Consider the following 11845-nt stretch of genomic DNA (forward strand, 5'->3'; position numbering starts at 1 on the left):
TGTTTTATCCAGATCATAATTATTGAATATTTATTTGTCGTAATCAGAATAAATTTATCTATTCACTTAAAATAATACATTTTTTTATTAATATTATACTTATTTCCCGTGAAAAACAATTTAAATGTTATTCTTGTTAGATTTGTGGTAAAATCAAACACAAAATTACTTTTGATTTTTTTCCGTAATTAAAAGTATTATATTTAAATTAATATTAATTTAAATTAACGGGGGGGGGGGGGGAAAAAAGATTAATTTCAGATTAATAAATATTAGATTACATATTTAACAATTATTAAATATTATAATCAAATAGTATTTTTGTATTATTTTGCATATTTAATGCATCTTAGACTTTTTTATAAATTCAATAGTATTCAGTTTTACAGTATATTTTTATAGTTATATAGTTTTTACCTATGTTTATAATACAACCTGCAAGTACCTATACATTAACCATCTCACATTGTTTGGCTGTTATAAGGTACACAAAACTACAGAGTCCCTTAAAAACATAAAGTTTTTATATTTAGGAATAAGTTAAATTTTAATTCCTATTTGATTATATTATGCATGTTGCAGTAATAATGTAATAGTGTACACACATAAAAATAATAATTACTCGTATAGTTAATCAAAAATAACAATAAATTAAACATAATATACTTAGATATAAAGGGAATTTTGTATTACAACTATTTCCTATTCAATAGGTACCTCTCTATTTTAAGCTACCATGTACCACGTTTATTATAGTTTGAACTGTGTATCAAATTTATAAATTAATGTATGTATATTGTGTATACATGTGTAAAACTGTTTCCTTCATAACTAAAGCTCTTGTAGATCACTAATAAATATGTCTACAAGATAATACAATATTGATACTTAATTAATTAAACAATATTTTATAATCGTACATTTGTTTTGATTAAAACTGTGTGACAACAATTAAATAAAATGGATGAGAAGTGGTGTCCGTGAGTGATCAACTGAAAAACGTAATATGCGCTTTATTTAAAAATAAATTAAAAAATTATGTATTTTACTTGTTGTTTATTTTCCCTGTATTTTAAATACCAAACATGTAATTAAAAACACCTATTAAAATTATATTTTTAATGTGTTTTTAAGTCATAAATTCACTCGATTAAAAATAAAATCAGATAACGAAAAATGAAAACATAAAAAAATTATTTGGTAATAATTATATTGCGTAAGCGACTTAAAACACGCACCGAAAATAAATATTTTATAGTAATATCTTTCTTTTATGAGTAGAGATAACTATAAAAATAGTACGTTTATATGTTTGTAGTAAAAACATCAATCATATTTATGTCGTATCGGGAAGAGATCTTATGCAACACTCTTTTACGATAATTAATGAACAAATTCTTGAGGGCATTTCGTATCATACTATTTGCACCTGAAAATGAATGATAATCAATTTGTATAACAATATTTGTGATAGATATTTTACTCGGGGCGATTAACTTTTTACCTATTACTAAATATACTTCAATAACTGCTATACACCGCAATAAATATATATATATATATATTATCATTGCAGTAAGACTATGTACTGAAATCAGGAGATAAGTAATTAATATAAAAGTTTAAGAAGTTGATTTATGAAGATTGGCGTTGATGTTATTCATTTGACTTTAATCGGTTAGTTTAAACGATGTAATAGCCAATAGGTAGGCCTGTGATGATTATATCCAAATGTATTACGTATTACGCACCTGTCTTATTATGTACTCATCATACATGATGAACAAATCATCTGAATCGATATTAATATCGTTAATTTGTTTATTTTTCTATCCATTTTTTTTCTCGAAAAGTTGAGAAATGATATAGACTTGACGTTCAAAACAAGTAACATTCTGTCAGTCATATTAATGCATAAATATATGCATTAGATCTTAGGTGCTTTGGCTGGCTTTCGCTAATGTAATTATATAATTCTTTCTATATGCAATATGGCTTGCTCACAGCTCACACGTTTGCAATTAGGATTTTTAGTACACAATTATTATTAAAGCTAATATCAATAGTGTGAGAAATACCAAAAAAATAAATTTCACAGTTTTTACATTCTTTAATGTCTGTTTATTCAAAACAAATTAAAATGATTATATTATGTATTAAGTAATTGAATGCAACTAATAAATTAATGTAACCATAATACGACTTACGTCGAATATTTAAGAAATAAACATTTTAATGATTATATTTATTGAAAGAAGGAAATACGCATTTAGGAATAACTAAGACTCTAAAATGTATGATTCATATAATTTTCAAGGACAAAAATGACAATATTATGAAAATATTAGAAAATATGTAATTGGTAAGTAAAAAAAAAATATTGACATGTATTTATTCTATGAATAATACAAACGGAAACATTATACATATTTCTATATACTTAATCGTATTGTATTTTGATATTTTTTTGAATTCCTATAATAAAATCGCATCAGTGCTCGATCGGACAGCAGCTGTTGAATAACATTACTATATTATGTAATACTTATCTATAATGTTATTATAAAGAATAATATAAACGATGCAAGTGCATTAAAAATCATAACAGGGTAACTAATGTTAATAAGTAGTGTGATGAGATTTCAAATTCTTTGCTTTTATTTATTTATTTATTTATTATTTAATTAAAGATAATTATCAATAAATCGTTGACGTAAGTTCATATTATGCTTGGTCCGTACACTCTTAATTCTCCGATTCCCTCGATTCACTTACTTGACTTATAAAAGTGCGCCAATAACTCAAGTTCGTAATATCAAAACTGTTTTTAAAGGTTTTTTTTTTTTATATATCCAATTTTAATATACAGCATAAATATAAAAAAATCATTATGGAACTGTAGATAAAGCGATACAATTAACATCACAATTAAAAATGTATAATATTAATGGTAAAATAATAAAATTTACCTAAATATAAACTATGTTAAAAGTTACTTTTTCCTAAACATATGTATACAGCCACAGTTTTATTAAAGCCATACTGTTATGTTAAATAATTAATGATTCGTGAATGCCGCTTAAAAACTAATAATTAATGTTAATATTAAATATTATATTATAGGTATAGGATTTTGATGTTTCACGATACAAATATTGATCATGAGTAGAAATTAATTGACTTAAAATGCACAATTTTTTACAATATGTTATTGTTAAATTTACAATCTTATATGTTAAAGTTACATGACACTTTTCAAGGACACTTCAAATAACCCAAAGACAGTTTTCTAAAAATCACATCATACAACCCATTAATATGGGTATGTACTTATTATTTAAATACATCAAATTTTGCAGGTTATGTTTTTCGATAAGATATTTCAACTTTGGAATATAAAATTAGATTATTAATGCACCACTAATTGCACCAAAAATATTGCAAGTAAAATAAAAATAAAAATATATGGAATCCAAAAATATTATAAACAAATTACGTCAAAAGATGTTAAGAATTGATATATTATTGTGTAATTTAATTTTTTCATCATTTATAAATAGTTTATAATTAGTATTATAAATGCAACGAATCAAGGAAATAAGAATTAGATACACAAAATTAATTTATGATTTTTTTATGTCAAAAGAAGAACCCCCTATATGCGAATCATGGGGTACATAACTCACAGCAAAACATATCTTAACGAAATGTCAACAATATGAACAGGAATAAATAAACTTTAACAAGACCGAAACTCATGACGCCCCTCTTAGACCTAACCCGGAACAAAACAAGAAAATTCTTAATTTTTAAAATTAACGAATATAATTTAATTTTAATATGTTAATATGAATGTAACATAATGTAAATACTTCAAATAATTGTGACTATAGTAATTAATGGTCCTTGCTGCCGAGTTTTAATTAAGATAAATAAAAGAAAAAAAGTTAAGGAAATGTTCAATAATTTATTTTCAGTAAAAATATGTTTTAATTTTTAACATAAAAATATTTTGACTGTGTTTTTTTTTATATTAGCTGTATTTTAAGTAAATTAAACTAATTATCTAAAAATATTATATCTACTATCTAACAATATAATATATGAATCGCGAATATTTTCGATTTGTGATTTCGTTATGATATTTTCTGGCGCAATCGGTGTTTACTTATTTAATTTCTGATAAACGCAAGGGTGCAAGGCATGCATATAATTCAGGCAGTCTACAAATCGGTACTATTAACGAACACCGATTTAAATGACATTTGACTGCAGTTTACAATTATTGTCACAATTAACATAAAAATTTGTTTTTGTGTAATGTACAATTATCGGTACACATACACCTAATCAGTTTATAATTTAGCCACAAGTCGTATCACATCCAATTCACCAATAAATAATATGACGCAATACATAATGTCCGACGTCTATATTAATGTTATTATTGATTTTTGAAACGGGCGTACATCATAATATGACACAATATTAACACCCGTCGTTAGATATCGCAATGAATGTAATGAAACGGATACGGATAATAACAATGGTCCCCTCGACAATGCAACACTCCCTAGAAGCATTATAATATACGATGCATACATATGTTCATACAATATATTTATTTATGTGTACTATATAAACAATACGTTTAACTTATACGTGTAATATTATTTTGGACGTACATATATTGATTTAAAAATAAAAACCTTTCATTTATTCACACCGGTTGTTTTTTAGAATACATCGACACGTCTTGTTTTGTTCTAAATGAAAAGAGTTGCAAAAATCTCTTACAGTTAGCTAACGACGAATACCTTTTAAACATGACAAATCCACAGTAACAGAACAACGAACGATGTCTATATATTGATTAAGCAACGACGCGTTTGCAACGCTGAAATAACAAACAAAACGTTATTACGAGATTTACGATAATCGTAGTGCATCTGCTGTGGCCGATACCTTTGTTGGTTGTACACTATGCATATAATAGAAACATAATGATATAACAAAATAAGCCGTCCATTTTTCAATAAACAGTTTCCTCTATAATTCGATTGTTCTGTAAATTTACACAGCAATCGATTGACGAAACAATCGTAAATAGATGTACGGTTCAATTAACTCCCGATGACAGCGTTTGGTCTTTTGTTGGATTTTTCCTTCAAGTCATCATAAGATTTACGGTCAAATACTAGACACTAAAAAATTTGCTTGAAAAGTAATCAATCAAAATCAAAAACTCGACTTTTAGAGGCATTATCAAGACGTGAAACATACACGCGTAGGTTATTCGCCATACGTATACGATATTAATATAATATCTATATATTTTGTTCAGTTGGTTCCGTTATTGTATGTACGTTTTTTAAATTACACAATCTTTAAGCTCTTAAGTAATGTTACGGACGTTAGAGTAACTGTTAAAACGTCAGTAAACCTCACTAAGAGTTACTATTGATATTTAATAAGTATAAAAGTGCCTATATAAATGTATAAACACTTATCTAAAACTTATGAATTTTTAACGTATATCCTTCAATAAATAAATTTAACAATTATAGGCATAGCTATTTTTTATAGCAAATTCCGAAGTAGTGAAAAAAACATGTTATCAAAATACAATCATAAAACATTATAATAGTTATTTCTATACAGTTACATCCGCGACGTGTTTACGAACACGATTTGTAAATAAATCAATTAAAAACCAGTGTGGCTATGTAAATTACTTGCTGCTGTTATTATTGTGTTCAGGATATGGGTATAACAAAATTATCATAAATGTTTTTAAATTAATCAACAACTCATCAAATCAAAGTGTTTAAATTTTTTTTTATTATTATTATTATTATAACATTTTAATTATGTAATTATGTATTTACTATAATATTGAGCTTTTAGCTTCAGAACTACTTTTATCATAAAACTGTTTTAAAATTGTTATTAGATTAATTCAATAGGTCTATAATAACCATAATATAATTATATAAAATATAAATATAATTTGAATTTATTTAACTAAAGTTATTTTGGGATTTTGAGTTATTTTTTTATAAAAACATTTATTAATTTTTATATTTACACAAACTTTACCCATAATATTATTTTTATCCTAGGACTTCCCATTGATTTTTTGTGAAAGACCGGGTTATATAATAATTATTATTTTTTTAATTTACCTATTTCATTAATTATATCCAGGTAATTAATATTTTTACAATGTTATAATCATTAATAATATTTCTAAAAACAGTTGGTGTATTATATAACCTAGATAGTAGATATTAAAGAAACTCATAAGTACTTTTACTACATAACGAATATCAGTATAAAAGCAAAGGGGCTACTTCAAATTCGCCCAAAGTTCATCACTGTTTAATTATTATTATAATTAATGTGTTATGTACAAATATAAGATTTAATTATGGTATACAATATTTTATGTACATAATATATACTATATAGATAATAGATTGTGTACATTTTTAATAATAATATTGTATAATATTAATATATCAATTTGAAAATGGGTAAGTTAAGTTTAATTAACCTATCTTTTACACTAATTCAAAAATTGTATAAGCAATTATGTAACCTTTAATATTTTGTTAAAAGTTAATAGTATATTAAAATTATGATATGATGAACTCATTCAATCGTTTGTAGTGGTAAAACGATAAGCCCTTAATAATTAAAACATCTGTTACAAGATTTTTGCCGGTCTTTCTGGATTCACCAATTATATAACTGAATTAATAAATAAATTAAAATATACATACATTATAAACAATATAAACATCATCTGATTCGTCTATTTATACTTATATAGTTAAATATTAATTTATAAACAATCATACCAGACATTCCGTTTGAAACTATAATTTTATATTATTTACTATTTAATCATAGTTAACGTGGATGAACTGTAAATGTTTGATTACGTATCATTAAATCAAACAAGTTGTGTTGAAGTATTTAAACCTAATCTAAGAATAATTTAAGAAATGATTGTTATTTAATATCGAATACGACTGTGAAAATATACACTGAACATGGTACGTACTATTGTTAATATTTGAAAAGTAAAGTACCGATGGATTTAAAATATATATAGGACAGGCGTGCGTAACGATTATATGCAACATTGTATACGTATTTTGTTGATATTGTTATGCAGGTTTTTGTACTCCAAACAAGTGCGGTGGAACCTATTCGGTAAAGAAAATGGGTTAACCAGCCGATCATCCGAACAAATCCGCACGGTTTATAATCTGTTATCTAACTATATTCGTTCGATTAAACCATTTTAACGCGTATTAATAATGTCGAGCGGAAAACAGATATAAATGCATACTTTTTTATTTTGTTTTTTTTTTTTTTTTACGTAAAATTTACACGTCATTATATTAACTTAACATGCTATGAGTTAATTCGATTTGTTGTTACCACAACAACAACGCAGCAGTGAGATGATGTAAAACACACTATTTTGACAAAGTCGAGAATATATTCTACAATCTTTATACATATACATGTAATATAGAATCTTTCAAAATCAGAATTTACAGTTAGGATAGATATATTATAATTTATAATACTGATCGTTTCTTTGAAATTGAAACCGGCGATATGTTAATTAAATGGGACACAAAGATTTGTTTTAATTAAAAATATTTGTACCGTTATTAAAGAGCTTAGATCGAAACAAATAATAATAAATAATAAATAAACAGGTATTTCGTTTTCTTCGAATAAATTGTGAGTGTGTGAAAAATTAAGAACCGCATTTTTCAAGCCGACTAAAATTATATTCTATGCAGCAGAGACGTATTAGCTATTGCATTTTAAATATTCAATAAAAAATGAGTTTACAATGACTTAGCCGATGTCATTCGATGGTTAGGTAACTTACACAACGTAATAATTATCAATTTTCCGGCATAAATAATAAAAAAAACAACCGATTTATTTAGCACCGGCACCGGCGGCACCGGCTTTAAGTAAGATGAGGCTACCATGACCTCGAGAGTCGAGATGACAGCGTCTCTCGTGATTGTTTTAACGACTAGTTCTACAACCCATCTATGAAAGATAAATATGCTGCAGATGATACAGTCTCTTTCTAAATTATTATGCTGAGTAACGTCTGAGTAAAACACCGAGACACGTTAAATTGAAACGCGATGCTTTGGCTACCAAATCTCAATCGAAAACTAATATAGTTGACCCGACGTGAAATAAATCGATCAGATACGCGAGAAGCGATTTTATTATTATACATAAAAATAAATCATACCTCGCGCACAAGTCCAACACCAATCGCAATGGTATAATGTGTTAATTTACGTGGGCGTGCGTCATACTCTGGAAGCGCAGTAACGTTTTAAAGCCCATTAAACGCACTAATTCTATTTAATATCGAATTAAACTAATGCGTGTTGATGATGATGAGGAAGCGTTAGGGCATTTTGATTAAGATCGTATACTGTTCGATTGTAGTCAAAAAAAAAAAAAAGAAAAATACTTAATAAAAACTTTACTAGTATAAAATATTTTGCAATGACTCAATCATTGATCCAATACGGCATGATGACTTGGTGTGGTTATAATAACACTTTAAAATATAATTTGTCAATTAGACAAGAAAACTAGTTTGGATAGTAAAAAATATCTAAATACCTAGATAATGTTATCTATATTATTCACACAATTTTATAGTATTTATATTTTATCGCAAAGCCTAAATATCAAAATATATTTGTAGATTCGATACAAATAACCACGATGTGCAATATATACTGTAGATCTCGCCGGAAAATTCGTGGAAATTAGGTTTACTTTGAAATGTTATTTTTATAACTGCATAACATTAAAATAACGTGTATTCAATATCGATAAATTTATGGCAACTTGTTTGCAAAAGCTCGCCCAGTTATAAACTGTAGCTCAAAGTTATTTATAGTAACATAAAGCCACGACTTAGACGGCGCCTGATCGCGATATTAACTTTGAAATCGGATGGCGATGGCATACATTTTATTCAATAACTTTGTCTATACGTTTCCGGCGAGTGATATTTTAAATGTATTAATTTTTAACACTTTTATTGAAAATTATAATAAATAAAAGGGAATGTAACGGGAAAGGTTCAAGCGATCGGGGGAATATTTTAATGTGATGGAATTACAAATATACCTTGCTTACAATAAACAAACTGGGGCGCATAAGTAACAGTAAGTAGGAACTCGATGGTGCGTTGAATTACTGAATTGCTTCTATACATAACCGACCTGGAGACATGCCTTCTATAGTACACGAGATCGTATATGTGTTTTTGAACGGCTGACAAGAAATTTATACGATTTTGGACGCGCCTTGCGAAATACACGACGTCGATAAAAAAAAACAAATCAAGAGCTGGCGAACAATGCGTGTCTATAATATGGAACAAACCAAAATCATTCAATGAAAATATTATTATTATCATTGTTATTGTTATTATCATTTCAATAGATTACATCAGAACCTCGTGTATGCGTATGCGCACATTTAATGAATATCTATCGAAAAGTAATACTTACTTCATCAATTCATGTGTGCGTACAGATATACGGTATATATATGTATATAAGTATATAGATAATATAGACGTATATTACTCATTTTCAGAAGCGACTTTCCTGCCACATTATGGAACCGTAAATTCCGTGAATGACAATATCGAACAAACGCGTCAAAAGTGTAAACACGACCGATGAAATGACGTTATGGATGAAACGTTGCCCGTCGGCATTTTCGAATCGTATTAACCACCATCCCAGGTACGTGCTGTACCTAAGTTTCAATATTTTCACGTGAATCGCGGTCAATGTCTCTATTTCTCTATTGGAGTCTGAAACGTTACAATAATTTAAGGTCGACGAGTGTGTGAGTACAGACGCATACACATAAAGCTCTTACAAAATATAGTCCAAAGTCTAGTTGGTACGGGTGGGGTAAGTCAGCGTGTTTTTCTGTTTACTTTTGTTCACTATTTTCACAAAAAAACACGGTGACCCAGGCAGATAACTGTCTAATACAGTAATACGTGTATAAAATCGTATTTCATATCTGTGGACAACGTACACAATTTTAAAGTCTGTGACTGTTTAAAAAAAAGCAAAAATATTATCGTTCTGTATTTGTATGCCAGTCGTGGTATCAAATTATAATAACATTTTACTACAAAAATATGATATGTTATATTGTATTATTGTAATACCTTTACTTTACGATCGTTCGAATTGTATTGTCATTAACCCTGCAATAGTCCACAAGTATGCGGTTCCAATAATGCTTTATCATTATGTCGTATATATAAGTACAAGTGGGATGCGACTATTGGTTCGTAACATTATACATCTCCTGACTTTCCTATACTTAGAATAGCATTTAACTACCTATTTCTAAGTTTACTTCACAATATTGTAATTGATTGTTTAACCCATTTTTAATATATTATATCCTAATAAAGACTATTGTCAAAACCATTGTTTGTTCACATTGCTGTGGCATTGATAATAATAGTTATAGAAATTAAATGAACAATGTCGTAATGGTTATATCATGTTATGATAAATGAATACGTATATTATAATATAGGTAATATTACTTCATGTTACCTGTCATGTTCAAAGGAAATATAATAATAATTACACTTACACGTCGTCATAATGTTATCCAAATATTCTTAAATCTAATATTTATATTAAATATATTAAAGTGTGATATAAATTTATAATATATTACGCAATAAACGTGCACATCGTACATGTGTATACATTTTATATTACGCTTAAGATGTTAAATGACCATTTACATTTTTATGAATAGTTTCTATTTGAAATTTACCATATTAATCGATTACGGTGTACTTACATGGTTATTATATAATCATATATGTATATCTCTACATAGCCTAGTAGGAAAGATTTTCCGATATTATAAAATCGATTCTATGAAATATAATGTGAGGTAAAGAAAATGAAATATAATTCCTTTTTTTTTTTTTTAGTTTCAGACGAGTACCTATAATTTTATACTATTATTAGTATTATATTAGTAATTATTCGTATATGATATATCATCAAATTCTTCTTTTAAAACTTAATGACTTTTTTTTAGCTTAGTGTATAGACTATTCAAGTCCTTCGCCGCAACCACCACTTCCTCTCCATCTATCTCTATCCATAACTAACTCTCGCTCTAAGATTTACATATCCAAGTTTTGTGACTCTGTCTATCCATCTTTGTCTTGGACATCGAGCATATTTTACACTTCACTTCCAACTGGTGACTTGGCCTTGTCTGTTATCGACCTCGCCACACAATCGAATATGCCCTGCCCATATCCTATTTATTTATATCCTTTATTTTCATAGTAACTATTATATCTGAATCTCTAACATGCTTATTACCTCTTAGTTCTTTCTTCGCTCATATTCTTTTTGGATTTGTCGTAATACCTTCTCTCAAATCTTGCTAGTTATGTTATCTATTTTATGTGAGGTTTCACACGCATATAGCACAATCAAGTATATCATTACTAAGTATAAAGTTAGTTTATATCTGATTGAAACTATTTTAGATTTTAATATTAACTTAAATCGAGTTTATTTTCAGTTTCTGTTTGTATTCCTTGTGGTTATTTTCCACGTTTAATTCACCTAAGATATTTGAAGTTTTTATGAACTCTATGTGCTCTTACCACTTAAAAACTCCAAATATTCCAAAACAAATCTTAGAATAATAACTAATGCTCCATGGTTTAATGAAACCAAAGTATTCACAAAGATCTCCA

The sequence above is a fragment of the Melanaphis sacchari genome, unplaced genomic scaffold, assembly GCF_002803265.2.
Source record: "Melanaphis sacchari strain LSU unplaced genomic scaffold, SCAv2.0 Contig10_pilon_pilon, whole genome shotgun sequence".
In the NCBI taxonomy this organism is placed as follows: domain Eukaryota; kingdom Metazoa; phylum Arthropoda; class Insecta; order Hemiptera; family Aphididae; genus Melanaphis; species Melanaphis sacchari.